General features: G+C 35.4%; 1 long non-coding RNA gene and 1 pseudogene across 1 annotated transcript; both read left to right on the top strand.

The window, feature by feature from the left end:
• The first annotated feature begins 7,170 nt into the window (after positions 1-7,170).
• On the top strand, positions 7,171-8,098 carry LOC145090553 (uncharacterized). Its single transcript, XR_013701645.1, has 3 exons — positions 7,171-7,344; positions 7,487-7,745; positions 7,829-8,098. It is a non-coding gene; the product is annotated as an uncharacterized LOC145090553 (long non-coding RNA).
• A 196-nt stretch (positions 8,099-8,294) lies between these two features.
• On the top strand, positions 8,295-9,155 carry LOC145089733 (carbamoyl phosphate synthase small chain, chloroplastic-like; annotated as a pseudogene).
• The last annotated feature ends 15,180 nt before the right edge of the window (positions 9,156-24,335 follow it).

Raw genomic sequence — 24,335 nt, 5'->3', positions numbered from 1 at the left:
GGTGTAACACAATAAAAATTGTGTTAATATCTAAATATTTTTAATGTTTATAATTTTTTTCCGTTATCACAATTATATATATATATATATATATATATATATATATATATATATATATATATATATATATTAAAATTATATGATTAGGATTCAACAAACTTAGAATTGGTAATTTAACTTCATTTTTTGTTCCTTGTTTGGTTTTGGGCTTGAGGCAGAATTACTTATTCGAATGTCTATTTAATCACAATTAAATAAATACTATATTTATATAAGTATAAAATGGTTTTCAAACTTGTTAAACAAAAATATAAATTATGCAAACTATTTTAGTACCATTTGGATATAAACATTGGATTTCAAGGAAACTACAATATTACAGATTTTACAAATTTGACAAAGGTTTTCATTACAGAAAAACATGAACATATAAACTATAGTAGGTATAGTTTATGAAACCTACACATTGCTTTCAAGGTTCAGATTACAAAACAGACAACAAACATATATACTATAATGAGTATAGTTTATGGACATTATGCACTACTTTACATATTCAGAGTACATTATAGAAAAAAAATATGTAAACTATATTAAATATAGTTTATGAAACATACTTATAGTTTGTTCATTACAAGGTAACTTTTCATTATTCTACATGTAATCATCAATATAGCATTTGTGAGACACACTTCAAGTACTTATCTAACTACCAACCAAGTCCTGAAATTATAACCAGAGTCTCCTAGAGGGAGAACATGACACTTGGCTATAGAGCTATATGGGACTGACAATCTTGCACCAGATTTGCATGGAACAGCTAGGCTGGGTGGCCTGTGGTGACAAATGTCGTACTGATTGCACATAATGGTCTTGTAAACTGCGTATTTTTTTGAATCAGAAAACTCCAATATACCTTTTTTTTCTAGCTTGTTGGGCATAGTTTTCAAGTGATGTGGTTGCAACTTCACTATAACCAAGTCCCCTTTCTTAAAAGGAACAACACTTTTTTTGGAATCTTGTAATTCTATGTTACCTAATAACGCAATATGAAACATAGATGGAATGGAATCACATCCTGCATTAACATAGAGTGCTTTGTCATATACTCATATTTCCCTCACCTTGTAGTCGTATAGTCTCTTAGTTACAATTGCAATGCATCGTCAAATATTTATAATTCAATCAAACTGGACCAAGATGTTGCATCCTAATATTTCAGATCATCTCAACCACATCATTATCCTTCTTAACATTTTACTTCCTTTCTTTTAAGCAAATACCCACCTTCCAAAATTTCACCAAATAGTATTAGTATTTAATATAAAAAATCTTTAAAATTTTTAAAAATTTTAACTAAAAAATTATAAAAAAAAAAAGATTACTAATACCCAACTATTTTTCATTAAACTAAAATTTTAAAAATTATATAAACTTAACTAAAAATTACACCCTATTCAACTTTACTAATTTCAAATCTTCACACTTCAAAGCTGCAGATTTAGATCCTTTGCGTGGATATATCAGGTCTTCACAAGAATCAGAAAGATTGTTTGGATACATGAATATGAAATTTACAGCCAAAACAAAATGAAACTTATACTCTTTACCAAAAAATTGTACAACTTAGTAGTGTTCATCTAGCCAAAAGAAATACTACAAGTTTCTCTAAATAATAATCAGAGTATTCTTACCCTTTTTGTTCTTCTTTTATACCGATGGCAAGCAGCAACCTCCTTCTTCATTTTCCCGTGTCAAACACCAAAACCCAAATAGCCACACACACCACAAAAAAAAGAAGCGAATAAAACACCCTTGATCGAATTTCCTGTCTATTTCATTAACATGTTTATGGATACCAATTCAAAAAAAAAAAGGAAGGCTACCAATCACCACCGATCCCAAATAGCCCACCCCTCACAACCTTCACTTCTCCTTCCGTCGAGCAAAACCCACCAAAGTGGGTGTTTCCCCGGAGCAAACACGGGAGGCGACAGCCCCCTTTGATCCCTTAACCTCATACCTTTCCTTTCCTTCCGACGACCCTTGCTGCCAATCCCTACCGAGGCCAACCACGACGTCGCTGCTGACCTATCCCCTCTCGGACTCTCCTTCGGACCTCGTTCTTCATTTGCGCCTCACAGCTAGACGAGAAAGAGAGAGCTTCGCTGCTTTCGTCTCTTCCCCTCCTTCGGTTCGGCCAGACACCAGAGAAGCCCCCTCATTCAATCGATTACCAACACCGAGACCACTTCCCTTCCGTTTCCGAGCTTCTCTTTCCCCGAATCTAGCCAATATCGGGGGCGTATGGTCGCTGCCTTCGTGCCTCTTCTTCCCTCTCTTCGTTCGTCTGCTTGTAGTTGTTCTTCCCTTTGCTCGATCAACAAAAGGAAACGGGCATAAAAAGCCCTAACTTTTTAAGTTGGACCTTTAAACACAATTAGTCCCTCGATGAGACTCCTTTTCTTAAAAGCGCTAATCCCTTTTAAATTCTATTAAAAATGACAAAATGAACCCTTATCAGAACATTTATTTGAAATCCATCGGAAACCCACAAATATTGGACCCATTTATTCAAAAAAAGCCCCCCCTTGGTTATTTTTAGCAAAACTAATTTCAAAAATTAATCCTATTTGAATCATTTTAGTTCCTCCTTTTATTTATTTTAACCAAAGCAATTTTATTTTGGTTAATTAAATTACCAAAACAACCCCCAATAATTTAAATTTATACAAATATATTATCCTTTATGCGAAAATACGATAAATCTAGTTTTAAAAAAAAAATTCTTATTTACCAATTTACCATATTTTTACAAATAAACCAGCATAAACTTTTCGTATATGTATCATGGTTATTTTATCGTAAAATAACTAGTCCACACATCACATCTTGCATGGTATAAAAACATATGATTTTTTTGTGACATTGTATATTATAACAAGCATCTTTTAAAACTTTATAGTATTTTAAGGATTTAAGTTATTACTATTCATGTATATTGTTATATTTAAATACTTAAAGTTTATACATATACATATGTTCTTTATAAAAGCGAGTACATTACACTTTTATATACATACCAAGCACACCCGACTTTTATTGACTTTATACAATGAAATTCATTATGCCTAGTGATTTAACCACAATTAAGTTGGGCTGAAAGCTATTCACATATTTTTTTAGTTAAGGGCTTTTTAGTGAGACTATATTCATTAGCTGAGTTTAAACACTTAGCATACCCACACTATTATAACTATTAATCTTCGGAGCGGGATACATATGTATAGATCTATATGGAGTTGACATCCCTACCTGTGGTTGCTAGCTACAATCTCAACCGGTCAATCGAAACGGGTGATAAGTGTCTATAATTGTTATTACAATGTCCAATAAAGCGTTGTAGGGAGTACATTCAGTCACATAGCTCGGTTATAGGACTCACTATAAACATTAATTAGAATATCTCTCTCTCACTACCGACCACAGAATTGGTGGCTTTCAAAACTATTTTAAGGCTCCTGCTCTGATGATTTTACTTTTGATTTTTTTTTCAAAAAGTTTATATATTTATTAGGAGATGGTGTGGTTCAGGAAGTTTTAGAATTCTTTAGATCGAGTCATTTTCCAAAGCTTTTAATCCTCTGCTTATTGCTTTGATTCCAAAGGTCATGATGCGAAGTTGGTTGGTAATTTTAGACTTATTAGTCTAACTGGGTGCCAATACAAAATTGTTGGTAAACTTTTTTGCTAATAGACTCAGCCTAGTGATTGGTTCTGTTTTGAATCAAGAACAATCTACTTTTATAAAAGGGAGGCAAATATTAGATGGTCTGATGATTCTATACGAAGTTTTCTCTTGGTTTAAGACTTGTAAATATAAAGTACTTGTTTGTAAGGTTGACTTTCAAAAAGCATATGACTCGATTCGTTCGGATTATCTTGATGATATTTTGTGGTTTCGGCTTTGGAGATAAATAGAGAATATGGATTCGTGACTATTTGTCCTCGTCTATGGGATCTGTTTTAGTTAATGGTGACCCCAACGAATGAGTTCCAGTTTCATCGTGGTTTACGCCAAGGAGACCTCCTCGCCCCTTCTTGATTTATCCTCATCATGGAAAGTTTACATATTGCTTACTAAAAAGTTACTAACAGAGGATTGCTTATAGGTCTTCTTGTGGGAACTGGGAAGTGATGATCGGGTTTCCTTTGTCTCACATGTCTTATGCGGATGATGTTATCTTCTTTGGCTAATAGTCTAAAGAAAATGGTGTGACCATCATTAGAATGCTTCATTGCTCTTACCTGATCTCATATCTCAAATTAATACTTTATAAAAGTCAGATTATGGTTATCGGTGTCAATCAATCAGTGTTAGATCAGATGATCGCTTCAATTGGTCGTGTGGCTAGCAAGTTCTTGTTTACATATTTAGGTCTTCTTATGGGAAAATACGTCTTTGGTGGAAGCTTGGAGTGATGTTATTTGTAAAGTTACTTGTAAGCTGTCAAATTGGAAAGTTAAATCTCTTTCAGTGGGTGGTAGATTGACATTCTTAAAATCAGCCTTTGGTGCTCTTCCCACTTATTTTATTTCTCTTTTAAGGCTCCGGAAGGTGTTCTTAAAAACCTTGAATCTATAAGAGATTCTTTCTTTTTGGGGGATGATTTGTAAGAAAATAAAATGATTTGGCTGAGTTGGAAGAAGGTGATGGCGCAGAAGGTTCATGGGGGTCTTCGGGTGAGCAACCTATTTTCTTTGAATCGTGCTTTTATTTTCATGGGTTTGATGTTTTATTTCTTCTCCCACTACTTTATGGGTTCAACTTGTTATGGCTATACATTGTGTATGTTTGTTCACAACCTCTATTCGGGGAGTCCGTATTCAATTTTGCTAATTTCTAATCTTCACACTTTGAAGCTGCAAATTTACATCCTTTGGGTGGACATATCAAGTCTTTACAAGAATCAGAAAGATTGTTTGGAAACATGAATCTTTCTACGATACAAGTTCTATGGAAATTCCAGAATGTGCTAATATTTTTTATAAAAAAATGGTACCTTCGACCAAATCGTATTCCAATAATTATTTTTATTACTATTGTTATTATTATTTTTTGCAAGGAAAACCTAAGTTCAAAGCAAATAGGGTTGTTGATTACTATTGCCACCTTTTTTTTAATCCTTTTCGTTGTAATGTTTAAATTTTTAAACATTGATCAAAGCAAGATACCAATGAAACTATAAGATGAAAAAGAAAACTGGTGTTGGTGTTATTGTTAGTATTGGTGTTCCACATATTAAGTAAATCGTCATATCCTGAGTTAAAAGAGTCACATGTTTACATTAGTTCAGTAAGATGTAAAGAATATGTAATAAAGGAACGATAAATATACCCAAAAAAAGGTAAATAATGAACAACTTAATTAATACCTTTTTAAGTGTCTGGATTCATAATACAACTTGGAGTGAATTCACAATCTACAAGTAGGATGCTATGATAAGCAAATAAAACAAAGTTTGTTGCAAATTTAAATATTCAACCAAAAGAAGAAAAAAATAATATTTCTTTGATGGCTTTGATACATTTATAGTCATGTAGCATGTTATAACAAGCAACTAAAGTAAGATGCTACAAGAAGCAAATAAAGAAAAGTACATTGCTATTTTTTTTACTTTACTAAAATCGGAAATATGATATTTTCAAATGGATTTGATACATCTATATTCATTTAGGATTCTATAATAATGAAAACACAAAGTACACTACTAACTTTTAGTTTAACAAAATTAAGAAAACATAATAATTTCTAGTGGTTTTCACACATCTATATTAATCATGTGGGATGCTATAACAAGCCAATAAAGAAGAATGCTATAATAAGCAGATAAAGCAATTCATGATGGTATTTTTTGAGTTTAAACGAAAATATGATATTTAAAGCACGTTGGTATTTTTTAAGTTTAAACAAAAGTAGGAAAATATGATATTTTCATGTAGTATTGATGCATCAATAATTATGTGGAACAATATATCGTTACTAGAAAACAACCACTTTAATGACACGGATTGTGTATGATAAAGAGGTACGGATGACATGAAAATAGGTGTCATTAAATCCCCAGTCATAAAGGAGGGCGACACACATTTGCGTGTGACAAGCTTACGGCACGTATTTACAACACGCTACGCATTGCATGTCATTATAGTCTTTATCATAAAGGAATACGACACACATTTTTGCATGTCACGATATTAAATGTTCTAAAAAAATATAGTGGAAGGCGAGGGTTGACTTAGAGTTTGTAGAGAGAATGAAGGGAGAGAATTATGGCCGGCGTGTTGAGATCTAGAGGAGAGAGTGACGATATAGAGGAAGGCGAGGTACTTCAAATTTTTGGGGCTTTCATTCCCCTCCTAATTATTTAAAAGCGAGGGGCGCCTCAAATGTCGTGAAAGGCTTATATTTTTGTAGTGAAAAAGATTATAATGTAGGATGCCATAAAATCATATAAAGCATACTACGTTAAGATGCTTTATTTGCCACAATTTCCTTATGTAAAATCTTCAGTTGTTCGGTTTTCAGTTTTTTGGTTCTTTTTTTATATCACGGTTTTCTTGTTCTTCAGTTGTTTTTTTTTATATCATAGGTCATTTGGTCAAACAAAAAAGGAAAATTTATATCATATTTTATAATGCCATGTTTAAGGCTACACTTTAGTCCTAATATTTAAATAATGCTTAATTAAAATGGTCTTAAGTAGGTACATTATATGTGATAATGTCATGTTTAAGTCACAATTTCTTCCTAATATTGAAATAATACTTATTCAATATATTGATATATTCACGACATTATTGTTAGTCATGTAGTAGTAACCATTATTTTTTGTACATATTATTTGCTAAATACCATGTTTTGTTGATAGTTATTTTTGTAAAATATATAGATTATCGTATTCACATGTTTTTATATTGAACTTTTTTGAAACACATGATATTATTAAACTAAGCAGAAATTATATATATATATATATATATATATATATATATATATATATATATATATCCTCTCCTATCCTAATAAATAAGAGCTTTCTTTTTCACGTGGCATACTCTAAGCCCCTTCCAATCTATTTTTCCCGCTCCAATGTTTAAAGTGAAATACCAACGCTGCACTCTTATCATTAGGTTATGATTACGATTGCGATAAACTCCATCCTTCGCTTCATCTTCACATTCTTTTTAGTTCTCCCTTCATTTTACCTCTGATCCTTCTCCGATGTTTATTCTTCTCCATAAAATCAAAATCAAAATTCTAATTCTTCCAAATGAATTCAGGTATATTTCGTTTTTCCCTAGTCTTAAATATCAATAATTTTCTTCCTCTTTTTTTCTCTTGCTTCCAACGACCTTAATGGTGAAACCTTCAATATTAATCATTTTCCTAATGTACTTAACAATCTCTATATTTATACTATAGAGATTCCATCCAAGCCATTCGAAAACCACTAATCGGCCCATTCCGGTTTTGAAAGGGCTTCAGGTTAATTCGTAGGTTTTTAGGTTCGATAAGAGGTACAACGAGTGCCAATGTATGGATATAAATCAAAATTCAAACTCTCTCAAATGAATTCAGCAAGTTACGTTTTCCCCTGATCTTTAATATTAATCATTTTCTTCTTCTCTTTTTCTCCTGCTTCCAACGACCTTAATGGTGAAACCTCCACCCACTGAATCAGGTATACTAGAGTTTTAGTTGAATTGCGACCTTTATCACATTGTTCTTCCCAAACCCATTTCTCATCTTACATATTTGTTGTAGGTAGGGTTTTAATGAGTTTAGACAACCTGTATGACTCCTCATCAGTTCAATTGCAAAATCGTGTGCATAATGGTCTTGTGCTTGGAGATGCAGTGCTGGTAATTTACTGTTTCTTTCTACTTCCACTTTACACACCAACTGTTTGATACAATGCCCAAGTGAAAGTCGTGTTAATAGTTTTCTAATTTTGTTTAAGAAATTAGGTCATCATTTATTATGTATTTGGGAATTCATTCTAATGTATAACATTTACGAAATGTTATTAGCACATCTGTGCTTCAACATCTTTTATCACATTGTTTTCATCCATCTTATTCAAGAAAAACATAAAATTACTTTTATGTGGGATAAAAATGAACTGTTGATTATAACTTTGAATGTAGCTAAAAATTACTTTGATGTGCATATATAATTCTGCTTTATTTCTTCTATTTGTTTTCATTGTTTTGTGTATCCACATAGCTAAAAAGAACATCTGGAGATGTCACACACATGGGATATCGTTGGTAATGGCCTTGTCTACTCTATATGATATGGGAATCTTAAAAAGACCAAAATGTCTTCATTATATATGTTTACGTACGATTCAGTTTTTTCACTGAATTGCATTCCATTTCTTCGACATTTTCTGCAGGTGTGGATTTAATTTCTACCGTCACTTGTAAGAAGCCTTGTGAATGGGTTGGTAAGACCGATATGGAATGAGATTTTAATTTTTAACTCCAACAAAAGGCATGACGCGACTTTTCATGTGAGTTTCTTTTATAAACGCAACCAAGCATCGATGTACATGTTCAGAATTGTTGATTATAGCATCTTACTTTCATTTCTTCTTAATAGTTTTAACTTATTTATTAAATTCCTGTTTAAATGAAGGTGGTGGCATATGATTTTGGAATCAAGCACAATATATTGAGGCGATTGGCATCGTATGGGTGTAAAATCATGATTGTTCCTTCAACATGGCTAGCATCTGAGACTCTTAAAATGAAACCAGATGGGGGTACTTTTCAGCAATGGACCAGGTGACCCTTCTGCTATACCTTATGCTGTTGAGACAGTTAAGGCTATTATGGGAAATGTTCCTATTTTTGGAAATTGCATGGGACATCAGTTGCTTGGACAGGCCTTAGGTGGAAAGACATATAAAATGAAATTTGGTCATCATGGAGGAAATCATCCAGTTCGTAACCTCAGAAATGGAAGTGTTGAGATTAGTGCCCAGGTATTATATATTAGTATCATTATTGTTATTAATAGATATTATTAACTTAATGGGGGAATATATTTGTTGCAGAATCACAATTATGTGGTTGATCCTGAATGACTTCCAAATTGAGTGGAAGTTGACTGTTAGTCAGCTGACTTTTTTTTTCTTTTTTTTTTCAACATAAGATAAAATTATTAGGTTCACTTTTTTTGGCAATTAACGTGTAATACAATGGTTGTTGTACTTTGATTAGTATTATGCATTGTTGTGATACTGTACATAAAGTCCTCCGCCCCCAATGTTTCCGCCGTTCCGGATTGAGAGTGTGACATGTTCAATGAACGAGCTACACACCCATACTTTATTGACAGACAAATGAATCAATATCCAAAACTGAAACATGATTTTAGATTTCAAATTCACCTACCTCCATCATTACTTTTTCAAATCCCTAATAATTTATTTCACTAATTAAACTTCTTCTTTCATAAAAGTTGGAGGCATGATATAGCATGTATGATAAGAATCGTTTGTCAATTTAGAAAATAGAATAGATGAGAAAGAGAAAGACTCAAAGTACGTGAGAAGAAGAAGAATGAATCACATTAATTAGCATGCAAAGTACTTTTGCCCTTTTCGTCTTTCACTATTTATTTCTAAAAGTCAATTTTTTTACAATAGATTATGTTACAATGTAACTATCATCTATATCAAGTTGGTAAATTGGTTACTTTAACAAATTCTCTCTTCCAAATGAATTTTCCTTGTCTGATGTGTCATTTATTAACTTTTATCAATATTCCCCATCCATGTTAACCTTGTCCTAAAGGTTGAAATCATAATAAATTTTTAAGAAGCATTCTACATCTTCCCAGGTAGCAAAACAGAAATGTGACGCATTCCTTTCCATGCTATAATTATAACTGATGTTTAAATTGGCCCTCTTGATTTACCTCTACTTTATCCCATATACGTGACTGGCCTACAATAAATAAAATCTAATGGTAATGGAAAAGGAAATTCCAACGACTTCCCCATAATTTTTCCTTTTCAATGTAACATGAACAACATCATGAATTTGAGCATCAATCCGTAATTTCAACCTGTATGTAAACTCCCTATTTTTTTAGAATCGGAAAACTCCAATATACCTTTTTTTTCTAGCTTGTTGGGCATAGTTTTCAAGTGATGTGGTTACAACTTCACTATAACCAAGTCCCCTTTCTTAAAAGGAATCTTGTAATTCTATGTTATCTAATAATGCAATATGAAACATGGATGGAATGGAATCACATCCTGCATTGACATAGAGTGCTTTGTCATATACTCATATTTCCCTCACCTTGTAGTCGTATAGTCTCTTAGTTACAATTGTAATGCATCGTCAAATCTTTATAATTCAATAAAACTGGACCAAGATGTTGCATCCTAATATTTCAGATCATCTCAACCACATCATTATCCTACTTAACATTTTACTTCCTTTCTTTTAAGCAAATACCCACCTTCCAAAATTTCACCAAATAGTATTAGTATTTAATATAAAAAGTCTTTATTATTATTAAAAATTTTAACTAAAAACTTATAAATAAAAAAAAATTAATAATACCCAATTATTTTTCATTAAACTAAAATTTAAAAAATTATATAAACTTAACTAAAAATTACACCCCATTATCACAACAGTTTTTTGTTATTTCTCTCTTTTTTGCGCCCTTAGCCAAAATCATTCTTTCTTACCAAAAAAAACCATCTAGTACATTATGTCCTCTCAAGATTCTGCATATGTTTGTTCACATCCTCTGTTCGGGGAGTCCCTATTCAGCTTTACTAATTTCAAATCTTCACACTTCAAAGCTGCAGATTTAGATCCTTTGGGTGGATATATCAGGTCTTCACAAGAATCAGAAAGATTGTTTGGATACATGAATCTGAAATTGACAGCCAAAACAAAATGAAACTTATACTCTTTACCAAAATATTGTACAACTTAGTAGTGTTCATCTAGCCAAAAGAAATACTACAAGTTTCTCTAAATAATAATCAGAGTATTCGTACCCTTTTTGTTCTTCTTTTATACCGATGGCAAGCCGCAACCTCCAACATTCGTTCTTCATTTTCCCCTGTCAAACACCAAAACCCAAATACCCACACACAAACACAACCACAAAAAAAAAAAAAAAAAAAAAAAAAAAAAAAAAAAGAAGCAAACAAAACACCCTTGATCGAATTTCCTGTCTATTTCATCAACATGTTTACGGATACCAAATCAAAATAAATAAATAAATAAATAACAGGAAGGCTACCTATCACCACCGATCCCAAATAGCCCACCCCTCACAACCTCCACTTCTCCTTCGGTCGAGCAAAACCCAGCGAAGTGGGTGTTTCCCCGGAGCAAACACGGGAGGCGACAGCCCCCTTTGATCCCTTAACCTCGTACCTTTCCTTTCCTTCCGAGGATCCTTGCTGCCAATCCCTACCGAGGCCAACCACGACGTCGCTGCTGACCTATCCCCTCACGGACTCTCCTTCGGACCTCGTTCTTCATTCGCGCCTCGCAGCTAGACGAGAAAGAGAGAGCTTCGCTGCTTTCGTCTCTTCCCCTCCTTCGGTTCGGCCAGACACCAGAGAAGCTCCCTCATTCAATCGATTACCAACACCGAGACCACCTCCCTTCCGTTTCCGAGCTTCTCTTTCCACGAATCTAGCCAATATCGGGGGCGTATGGTCGCTGCCTTCGTGCCTCTTCTTCCCTCTCTTCGTTCGTCTGCTTGTAGTTGTTCTTCCCTTTGCCCGATAAACAAAAGGAAACGGGCATAAAAAGCCCTAACTTTTTATTAAGTTGGACCTTTAAACACAATTAGTCCCTCGATGAGAATCCTTTTCATAAAAGCGCTTATCCCTTTTAAATTCTATTAAAAATGACAAAATGAACCCTTATCAAAAACATTTATTTGAAATCAATGGAAACCCACAAATATTGGACCCATTTATTCAAAAAAAAGCCCTTCCTTGGTTATTTTAAGGAAAACTTATCCGAATATTCAAAAATTAATCCTATTTGAATCATTTTAGTCCCTCCTTTTATTTATTTTAACCAAAAGAATCTTATTTTTGTTAATTAAATTACTGAAATGGCCCCCAATAGTTTAAATTTATTATGAAATGGTCCTGAGAGTATCTCAAAGTTCAAGAATGATGGATTTGCGGTTTCTCACGACAAGTTTCTTAAAAAAAAAAAAACGAATTCAAACAAATGGAACGCACGCTTCAAGAGTGAGTGCTTACGTCCCCTTTTTAATATTTTTAATTATTTCGAGGGGGGAGTAGTGTGATACATGTGCCTATATGTTTTGTTTATACAAATATATTATCCTTTATGCGAAAATACAATAAATCTAGTTTTAAAAAATCTTATTTACCAATTTTCCATATTTTTACAAATAAACTAGCATAAACTTTTCGTATACGTAGTATAGTTATTTTACCGTAAAATAACTAGTCCACACAACACATCTTGCATGGTACAAAAACATATGATTTTTTTGTGACATTGTATACTATAACAAGCACCTTATAAAACTTTATAGTATTTTAAGGATTCAAGCTATTACTATTCATGTATATTGATATGTTTAAATACCTAAAGTTTATACACGTACATATGTCCTCATCTATGGGATCTGTTTTAGTTAATGGTGCCCCCAATGGATGAGTTCCAGTTTCATTGTGGTTTGCACCAAGGAGACCTCCTCGCCCCTTCTTGATTTATCCTCGTCATGGAAAGTTTACATTTTGCTTACCAAAAAGTTACTAATAAAGGATTGTTTATAGGTCTTCTTGTGGGAACTGGGAAGTGATGATCGGGTTTCCTTTGTCTCACATGTCTTATGCGGACGATGTTATCTTCTTTGGCTAATAGTCTAAAGAAAATGTTGTGACCATCATTAGAATGCTTCAATTTTTTACCTAATCTCATATCTCAAATTAATACTCATAAAAGTCACATTATGGTTATCGGTGTTAATCAATCAGTGTTAGATGAGATGACCGCTTCAATTGTTTGTGTGGCTAGCAAGTTCTTGTTTACTTTTTTGGGTCTTCCAATGGGAAAATATGTCTCTGGTGGAAGCTTGGAGTGATGCTATTTGTAAAGTTACTTGTAAGCTATCAAATTGTAAAGTTAAATCTCTTTCGGTGGGTGGTAGATTGACATTGTTAAAATCAGTCTTGGGTGCTCTTCCCACTTATTTTATTTCTCTTTTAAGGATTCGGAAGGTGTTCTTAAAAACCTGGAATCTATGAGAGATTCTTTCTTTTTGGGGGCTGATTTCTAAGAAAATAAAATGACTTGGGTAAGTTGGAAGAAGGTGATGGCGCAGAAGGTTCATGGTGGTCTTCGGGTGAGCAACCTTTTTGCTTTGAATCGTGCTTTTATTTTCAATGGGTTTGATGTTTTATTTCTTCACCCACTACCCTATTCAGCTTTGCTAATTTCTAATCTTCACACTTCGAAACTGCGGATTTACATCCTTTGGGTGGACATATCAAGTCTTTACAAGAATCAGAAAGATTGTTTGGAAACATGAATCTTTCTACGATACAAGTTCTATGGAAATTCCAGAATGTGCTAATATTTTTTATAAAAAAATGGTACCTTCGACCAAATCCTTTTCCAATAATTATTTTTATTACTATTATTATTATTAATTTTTGCAAGGAAAACCTAAGTTCAAAGCAAATAGGGTTGTTGATTACTATTGCCACCTTTTTTTATCCTTTTCGTTGTAATGTTTACATTTTTAAACATTGATCAAAGCAAGATACCAATGAAACTATAAGATGAAAAAGAAAACTGGTGTTGGTGTTATTGTTAGTATTGGTGTTCCAAATATTAAGTAAACCGTCATATCCTGAGTTAAAAGAGTCACATGTTTACATTAGTTCAGTAAGATGTAAAGAATATATAATAAAGGAACGATAAATATACCAAAAAATAAAGGTAAATAATGAACAACTTAATTTATACCTTTTTAAGTGTCTGGATTCATAATACAACTTGGAGTGAATTCACAATCTACAAGTAGGATGCTATAATAAGCAAATAAAACAAAGTTTGTTGCAAATTTATATATTCAACCAAAAGAAGAAAAAAATAATATTTCTCTGATGGCTTTGATACATTTATAGTCATGTAGGATGTTATAACAAGCAACTAAAGTAAGATGCTACAAGAAGCAAATAAAGCAATTCATGATGGTATTGTTTGAGTTTAAATGAAAATATGATATTTAAAGCACGTTGGTATTTTTTAAGTTTAAACAAAAGCAGGAAAATATGATATTTTCATGTAGTATTGATGCATCAATAATTATGTGGAACAGTATATCATTACTAGAAAACAACCACTTTAATGACACAGATGTGTGTGATAAAGAGGTACGGATAACATGCAAATAGGTGTCATTAAATCCCCAATCATTGTCACACCCCGAAACCGAAGGCGGAAACATTCCGGGGCGGAGGACATCATGAATATCACAACCAATGTATATAGTAAGCAAAGTAAACAACCATTACATTACATATTAGAATTTACATTTGTTTAAAAGTCAAGTGTTACAAATGTGATATATATATATATATATATATATATATATATATATATATATATATATATATATATATATATATATATATATATATGAAAAAAAGTAAGACGTGTCTTCTACGTACTCCGTCTTCTCCAAAAAGGATCGCGGGTACCTGTCTAATGTGGACCTGAGAATACAAGCAATTTAAAAATCAGCATAAAGCTGGTGAGTTCATAAGCGGTTTTGTTTTCTGAAAATGTACAAGTTTCCTTCCGGTTTTTCTGAAAAAGTTACGAACCCAAGAAAATCCCATATTTTCTTAAAAGTAAAGTTTAGTTACCCGTTTGTTACCCAGTTTGATTAAGAACAGTTTGTTATCTGATTTTTACACACTCTTATTAAGAACAAGTTCAATTATCCCAGGAAAAACCCTTATTTTCCTAAAATGTTTGTGAAGTGTTATCGAATCTGAAAGTAATGTACAAGTATCTACCATACTTAAAGTGTGTGTGTGAAGTTTCCTGAAAGTTTGGTTACCTTAAAATGTACATTAGTTTTAACACGTATATAAAACTAATAAATAAGTATAAAGCTTTCAAAATCTTGATTGCGAGTTCCTTAACCATACTTCAGACCAGATATGCCTCGGAATGGGGCCAATATCTTTTATGACTTTTTTCACCCTTGAACCTTTCGGTTCGGCTGTAGCTAGCAACTAGGTGCGGGATAGTTAATCCCGTATAGATTTATACACTCAAGTCACGCTCTCCCATTCGGAGATTTTGGTTACAGGGATATTCCTCCACTCTCGTATCTAGGGGAAGTGTTCTGAAGGACGTGTCTCCAATCTTAAGATTTATGAATTTAAAACTAAAATTATTAATATAGAAACCCTGTTTTATTGGTCCTTTACTCTCGTATCTAAGGGGAGTACTATCTAGGACCTGACTAAGTTCTAATGATACCTGTCCTTCATACTCGTATCTAGGGGGTGTTTTATTAAGGACATCACCAAAGTTCTATGATTTCTAACAGTATATGTGTGAACAATCAATTGCGAAATGTAAAGTATAACACTATATAAGAAGAATTGAAATTGGTTTGAAAAACAACTCTGCAAGTCAAACAATTTGTTAATATGTTTTCAATTCTTAAAAGTGTACGGATTACGAAACCATTCAAATGAAATAATGAATTTAAGTACAAAATATTTTTGTACTTTTGCTTGTATTCCCCCCCCCCCCTGAAAACATTGAAAAAGGGTAGGGGTATGAACTCACCAGGCGAGAAAACGTGACAGATTGGATGCTAAGTGTCGGTTCGGGGCTTGATAACGCGTGAGGTTCCTATGTAATATGAAATGATATACAAATGTATCTAATTAGACTTTGAATCACTAATTAGATATGATTATACACTCCAAGACGCGAAAACACTTCAAATCAAGTGTTTAGAGTGACCCGGGTGACATCTACGGACGAATAGGGCTTAGATAATGAGTTTGCTCTTCAAGAGTAAACTCCTTAGGGAGTTTACGGCCCTAAGACCATGACCACATGAGTTCACGGCCGTGAACTAATGGTTGATGGGTTTTAAGGTGCTAAATGGTCAAATATCACTTGGGGAAAAGTTGCTAGGATTTAATCTAAGGTATAGGAATAAGTTAAACCACCAAAGGAACCATCAAAGGGAGTTTACGGCCCTAAACTAGGAGTTTACGGCCGTAAGCTCCTATACCTTCCTTATATTAATGATTTGGTGGCCTTAGATCAATCACATGTGATTCAAACTAATTTTACAAGCCTTAGAATGGATTTAGGGCATCATTTGACTTGTGTATATGAGTTTACGGCCCAGGAACCCATCCTTGGGGTGTTTACGGCCGTGAAATCCTAAAGGGAAGGTTTTCATCATGTTTAAGGCCCCTAAATCGATTGTGGTTGGTTCTAGACTTTAATGCAAGGCTATTGGTGTGTTTAAGTGACATTTAAACACTTGAAATTGTGTTTACTACCCATGATAATGAGTTTATGGCCCAAGCATGTTCTTGGGCAGTAAACTCATGTTTACTCCCTAAAAATTAAGTTCAAGGTGTCCTAAGTCAAATCCGTTAAGTCCTTAAGTCGAATCCAAGCTCCATAAGTGATTTGGGAGGGTTTTTAGGCTCTAAAACCCAACTTATATGTGCTCACGGCCCAAGAGCATTCCATGGCCGTAAACACATGTTTATGGTCTTAACTCATAGATTGAACACAGATTTGGAAGCTAGAAAGGTTGTACAACAAGTTAGGAAGGTTACCTTGATGATTTTGGAGCTTTAATTTGATGATTTTGGACCTAAAGCTTGGATTTGAGGAGAGAGGTTAGGGAGAGAGTAGTGAGAGAGTGAAAAAGCTTCAAAATGAAGTCTTTTGAGCTTTAAATAGGTTCTAAGTTTGGGACACGGTGGAATTCTACCCGATACTGAAGTTATACGATGCTTTTGGTCGCACCCGATAAAGTTGTCGTAACCAGATATGGTCGATTCTAAAAATTTTCCGATTACTAAAATGGTGTGTTATTATGAGTTCTAAACGCTTTTGGACACCCATTAAGTCATAAAAGCAAGCTCAAAGTTAATGACTTAATTTAATAACGTAAACGGAAACGAATTTGAAAACGACGAATTTATTAACGGTAAGGGTTACAAATGGCGGAACGAACTTTGGGTTGTCACATTATCCCCCCGTTAGAGGGAATTTCGTCCCGAAATTCAGAATTAAGATACAAATCATGGATCTGGAAAGAGATGTGGATACTTCTGTTTCATCGGATCGTCAAGCCCCCAAGTGAATTCGGGTCCTTGCGTGGCATTCCAGGGAACCCTTCACTTATCAGGAATACGGCTTGTTTCGTACATTTAACCTCTCGATCTATGATTTAGATTGGTTCTTCCATAGGGTTCAGACTTCCGTTGATTTCGATCTCATCAAAGGGATTACTATGGTTTCGTCGGGTAGGCACTTCTTATGAATAAAGACGTGGAATACCGGATGGATGCTGCTAAGTTCTGAAGGTAGTCGGAGTTTGAAGGTTACGGAATCGATCCTAACGAGGATTTTGAAGGGTCTAATGTACCACGAATTATGTTTTTTCGCGCTTTCCAAGGCGTACCATGTCTTTCCAGAGTAAGACCTCCAACAAGAGGGTACATCTTTCTGTGTCAGAATGGTTAGGGTTTTGACGATTCAGGAAAAATTTTGGATGAACCTGCAATAGTAGCCAACGAGACCCATGAATTGACGGGTTTCTGTGGGTACCTTCGGTGCCGACTAATTCTCTATTGTTTTGATCTTAGGAGGATCCCACATGTATGTCTTCATCGTCTACTACATGACCAAGGAAAATGGTTCGACCGATGTGCATCACTACGAACTTATAGTGATCATATCGAGTCCGGCATACTGACTACGAAACATCACTCTCATGGATTTGTAGCTGATGGTACCTTAACCTAAAGTTTATCTTTGAGAAGTGGCTGGTTCTCTGAAGTGGATCCAGAAGGTCATCTATTCGAGGAAAGAGGATATCGGTTTTGACGATCAACTCATCAAGCTGACTGGATAACTCCTGCATTTCTGCTGGAGCTAAGCGATACGGAGATTTGGCTACTGAAGTAGTTCTAGGAATTAGGTCGATGCGAAATTCAACCTGATGTTCGGAAAGAATTCCCGGAAGCTATATAGGAAATACATCAGGAAAGTCACAGACTTCGGGGACGTTCTCGAGGTCTTTAACTTCCTTTTTCTCGCGCATCACATGGGCTAGGAATACATGGCACTCCTTCCGGGGAAAACTCTTGAGTTTTGAGGCACGAAATGATACGAAGGTTGGAACCGAATTTATCGCTGTAGATCATGAGGGTCTGATCAGAGAGGAGATTGGGAAGGATGGATTTTTCAATGCAAGGGTATCAGCACGATTGGGACTCAACCAGTCCATGCCACAGATAACATCAAAACTATTTATGGAAACTGGCATAAGATCAATGGATGAAGGATGGTCGTTCAGAGTAAGGGTACAACCTATGGATGTATCGATAAAGTTTTCTTTCTCACTGTTAGTCGTCTCGATGGTGAATGTTTCATTTACTAGTGGAGGGCTAAGATTAAGAAGATGTCTGAATGAATAGTTAACAAAATTTTCTTTTAGCACTAGAATCGAAAAGGATTGCAGGCATAAGAGTTGTTGAGGAGGAATATACCTGAGGCGACGGTGGGATCAGTGGCTATCTCCTCTCGTCCTATTGCTAGAACTCTTCCGGTGTTGCCATTCGTTGCTGCCTTGGGGCATTTTCGCTTAAAATGCCCGACTTCTCTGCAACCATAGCAGGCCTGAACAATGCCCGCTCCAGAAGCTTGATTGGTTGATTGAGTTGGTGTCTTGCAGTTTTTCGTAGTGTGACCCTTTTTACCACAACTGTTGCAAAACACCTCTAGACATGGGCTGGAAGTGAGGTGATGATAGTTGCACTTGTCACAACTAGGGAGGGTTCCAGCATACCTACCGGTAGGTGTTCGAGCTGAGGATCCAACAACAGAAACAGCTACAGGGGTAGTAGCAGCGTGAATTGCCACAGTTTGCTGCCTCTTCGAAGACTCCTGCGATGTCTGACTTTTCTTCTTCTTCCTAATTTTTCTTTTCTCGCCACTCCTCTCTGTCGGCTCAGGAGTGGTAACTGCTTCCTCAAGGTCATCACTATGGTCGACTAAGGTTTGTGCTAAGCATTTGGTGTTTTTGTATGTATCCGGCCTCGCAGCTAAGACGTTTCCCTTTGTTGGCTGGGTCAGCCCCCCAGATGAATCTCTCTATCTTCTTACTCTCCAGGGTAACCATTCCCGGGCAGAGTAACGCCAAGTCATCGAACCTGGAAGTGTAAGCGGCAATATCGGAACCCTTCATTTTCAGGTTCCAGAGTTTGTGCTCTAATTTCTACATTTCGCCCCGAGGGCAGTACTCAGCCAGCAGAAGTTCCTTCATGGCTTCCCAACCCATGGCGTTTGTTGGGTTTTAGCCATAAGAACTTTCCTATGTGCGCATGCAAAACCCTAATGCTTGGATCTAGGCTTTCTAATAAATATGCTTTGAATCCAAGACTTCTAATTACTAATTAGGTTAAATAACAACATTGAAACAAATCTAGAATCATACCTTTGAGTTGCTTGTTGATCTTGAGGTCTTGGAGCTTCTAGAGTCACAAGTGTCACTCCTCTAATGGCTTACAAACACCAAAGCAACAAGAATGATTTAGGAGAGAGGAGAGGGGAGGAATTTCGACCAGAGGTTCCTTGCTTTTGGAGATGTGTCGAATTCCCTATGCCATAGGGTCTATTTATACTTGTAGACTCCTTAAGGGTTACAACCTAAACCCTAATTGGATAATCTTCTCTTAAGGCTATCCAAATCGATTCCTAAGATAATCATATGGACGATTTTAGCTATCCTAAACCTCTTAGAATTCGTCCATACCATATCCAAATGGATTTACAGTCTAAAGCTTAACTATCAAACAATTGACAGTTTATACCCCTTTATTTAATTAATCTCTTTAAGTCACCAAATTAATTCTAATTAATTCTATGACTTATATTAATCAAATAACAAATATATTATTCATTATATTATTCACATAATATATTCATAATATTTACTCTCTCTTAATAAATCATCCTATCAAGTTGCTATGGTGAAGGCAACCCAAAAGGACCATGCACAACCGGATCAAATACTTGCCTAATATAGTTGCGGCCTTAGACACTATTCCAACAGTCACCCACTTGGATAAGTCTAGTAACTATACAAGTACAATTCGGTTTGCAATCATAGCTCTCAAAGACGCTGTCAACTCTGATCTAATCAATCTTGTCCTTTAGATAAGGGAACGTACAGTCCTCTGTTAGATATCATGCTGACAATCCTATGGAATGGTTAGTCACGCATTTAGGTTTCTCGATCTCTGATTTATTTGACATAGAACTTAATCGAACACATCAATTCAGTTCTGACCGGGCCCGACACATAAGTCAAATCAAATCATCGAGCGGCCGAGATATCGCTTTTACCTTCTTAGATAAAAGTTACAGATAAACTTCGACTTATATGCATTTACTTATTCATTTACCAACTATACACAACAGTACGTTTTATAACATCAAGTTACTGATGCGTTTTCGTATTATCAATGTACAATTAATTAACAAATAATAAACCATATATCTAGGTTTTAATACTATATGATATTATCGTCTTACGATCACCTTTTATATCGTATTCCATAAGGTCATTCCAGCAAGCGCGGGTTTATTCCAATGCTCAAAACTAGTTCATAAGCACTCATGAACGTTGCAGCAATCCTTTGCTATGTCTAACACCATTTAGACATTCTACACACCAATTCATGACAATCTTCTTTCATATCTACTTCCAACATATGAACGATTGTGGACCATTTGAATAATTCGATTATTCCTAATAACCTCAATTATTCTGGAAGTCAAAACATGCAAAGTGAAACAATAGCTAAACAATTAACATAAGATAGTAACATTACTCATAAATAAAACTCCTTTATTTAATCATCAAATGTCAATTACATTTATCTATTACACGTTTCAAATTCTATCTAATCTACGCTAATATCATCCTTCAGCCTAATACTCCTAGCATGCTGCAAGTGCTTAACCCTACTCAGTCCCTTCGTAAGCGGATCTGCTGGGTTATCTTCTGATGATATCCTCTTCACTACGAGTTGTCCTTCTTCTACACGATGTCTAATGAAGTGATACTTTTTGTCGATATGTCTTGATCTACCATGATCCCTCTGTTCCTTGGTTAAGGCAATCGCTCCTTCATTATCACAGAAAATCTCCATGGGCTCCTTTATGGCAGGTACGACTCCAAGATCACCGATGAAGTTCTTTAGCCATATTGCCTCCTTCGACGCTTCCCTCGCTGCAATGTACTCTGATTCGCACGTTGAATCAGCTACGGTTTCCTACTTGGAACTCTTCCATGTCACTGCTCCTCCATTTAGGGTAAAGACCCAGCCCGACGGCGAACAGTAGTTGTCCCTGTCAGTCTGAAAACTGGCGTCACTATACCCTTGCACCTTCAAGTCATCACTCCCTCCGAGGACTAAGAACCATTCCTTCGTCCTCCGAAGGTACTTAAGGATATTTTTCACCGCAATCCAATGTGCTCTGCCAGGATTCCCTTGATATCTGCTAACCATGCTCAAAGCGAAGGCTACATCAGGGCGAGTACAAGTCATAGCGTACATGATTGAGCCAACTGCGGAAGCGTATGGTACTCGGCTCATTTCTGCTAACTCAGCTTCGGTACTCGGACTTTGAGTCTAACTCAACTTGGCATTACTTTGTATCGGTAATTCTCCCTTCTTCGAGTTTTCCATACTAAATCGTTTTAGTACTTTATCCAAGTAAGTATTCTGACTAAGTCCAATTAGTCTCTTACTTCTTTCTCTTACTATCCTTATTCCCAAAATGTAAGAAGCCTCTCCGAGGTCCTTCATAGCGAAGCACTTCCCGAGCCAGGACTTAACCTCCTACAGAGTCGGGATGTCGTTTCCTATGAGTAATATGTCATCGACATATAGAACGAGGAAGCTTACTATACTCCCACTGGCTTTGACATATACACATGATTCGTCTTCGCTTCGTACAAATCCAAACTCTTTGACTTTCTCATCGAAGCAAAGATTCCATCTGCGAGATGCTTTCTTAAGTTCATAAATGGACTTCTCAAGCTTACACACTCTATTTGGATGCTTCGGATCCACAAACCCCTCTGGCTGAGCTATGTAAACATCCTCAGCCAACTTTCCGTTAAGGAAAACGGTCTTGACATCCATTTGCCAAATCTCATAATCATGAAATGCGGCAATTGATAGCATCACTCTAATAGATTTTATCTTCGCAACTGGTGAGAAGGTCTCATCATAGTCAACTTCGGGAGTTTGAGTAAAGCCCTTCGCAACCAATCGTGCTTTATATGTGTGTACTTTTCCATCCACGTCGGTCTTCTTCTTGAAGATCCATTTGCACCCAACGGTCTTACGTCCAGGCACATAATCAACCAAATTCCAAACTTGGTTGTCATACATGGATTGGATCTCGCTATCCATTGCCTCTTTCCATTTTGTAGACTCCGGGCCTGCCATGGCTTCCTTATAGCTATTAGGTTCATCTAGATTTATTAGTGTACCATCACTAATATACGTGTCCCATTTGGTAGTAATATGAAAACCATAAAACTGGGGATGAACTCTAACTCTATCGGAACGTATAAGAGGTAAGGACTCGTCAATCGGTTCAACCGGAGTTTCCTCCTCGGGTTGAGTGCCAGCGGTAGAGGTTCCTTCATCTATTGACTCTTGAATCTCTTCAAGCTCGATTTGCCTCCCACTATCTCCTTGGCTTATGAGTTCTCGCTCTCGGAAAACTCCTCTCCTCGCAACGAAGACAACATTGTCCTTCGGTCTATAGAAGAGATATCCAAAGGATGTCTGCGGGTAGCCGATGAAAATACATCGCTCACTTCGAGGTTCAAGCTTGTCGTGAGTATCTCGTCTTACGAAAGCCTCGCAACCCCAAACCTTGATATGTGCCAACGAGGGAGCTTTCCCTGTCCACATCTCGTGAGGCGTTTTGGCAACCTTCTTGGTAGGGACTCGGTTAAGGATATGGGCGGCAGTCTCTAAGGCATACCCCCAGAAAGAGATATATATATATATTAAAATTACATGATTAGGATTCAACAGACATAGAATTTGTAATTTAACTTCATTTCCTGTTCTTTGTTTGGTTTTGGGCTTGAGGTAGAATTACTTATTCAAATGTCTATTTAATCACAATTAAATAAATACTACATTTATATAAGTATAAAAAGGTTTTCAAACTTGTTAAACAAAAATATGAATTATGCAAACTATTTTAGTACCATTTGGATATAAACATTGGATTTCAAGGAAACTACCAAATTACAGATTTTACAAATTTGACAAAGGTTTTCACTACAGTAAAACATGAACATATAAACTATAGTAGGTATAGTTTATGAAACCTACACATTGCTTTCAAGGTTCAGATTACAAAACAGACAACAAACATATAAACTATAATGAGTATAGTTTATGGACATTATGCACTACTTTACATATTCAGAGTACATTATAGAAAAAAATATGTAAACTATATTAAATATAGTTTATGAAACATACTTACAGTTTGTTCATTACAAGGTAACTTTTCATTATTCTACGTGTAATCATCAATATAGCATTTGTGAGACACACTTCAAGTACATATCTAACAACCAACCAAGTCCTAAAATTATAACCAGAGTCACCTGTAGGGAGAAAGTGACACTTGTCTATAGAGTTATACGGGGCTGACAATCCTACAACAGATTTGCCTTCAACAGCTAGGCTGGGTGGCCTATGGTGAAAAATGTCATACCGATTATGACGCCTGAAGAACGTCGTGTTCAGGCCATCTTAGGTCATCAAGCATGGTTATAATAACTCACAATTTGGAATTGAACAAATTGATTAGTGTTTGAATAAGTAAACAACTTCACATAGTTTTATTTAATAATAAAGCTATCATACACTAGATGATTACAAACACATGGTTTGCATACA

The sequence above is a fragment of the Lactuca serriola genome, chromosome 2 (assembly GCF_051521515.1).
Source record: "Lactuca serriola cultivar US96UC23 chromosome 2, Lser_US96UC23_V15, whole genome shotgun sequence".
Lineage (NCBI taxonomy): Eukaryota > Viridiplantae > Streptophyta > Magnoliopsida > Asterales > Asteraceae > Lactuca > Lactuca serriola.
Note: the sequence above shows the minus strand (reverse complement) of the source record. Positions and strands in the feature narration are given on the sequence as shown.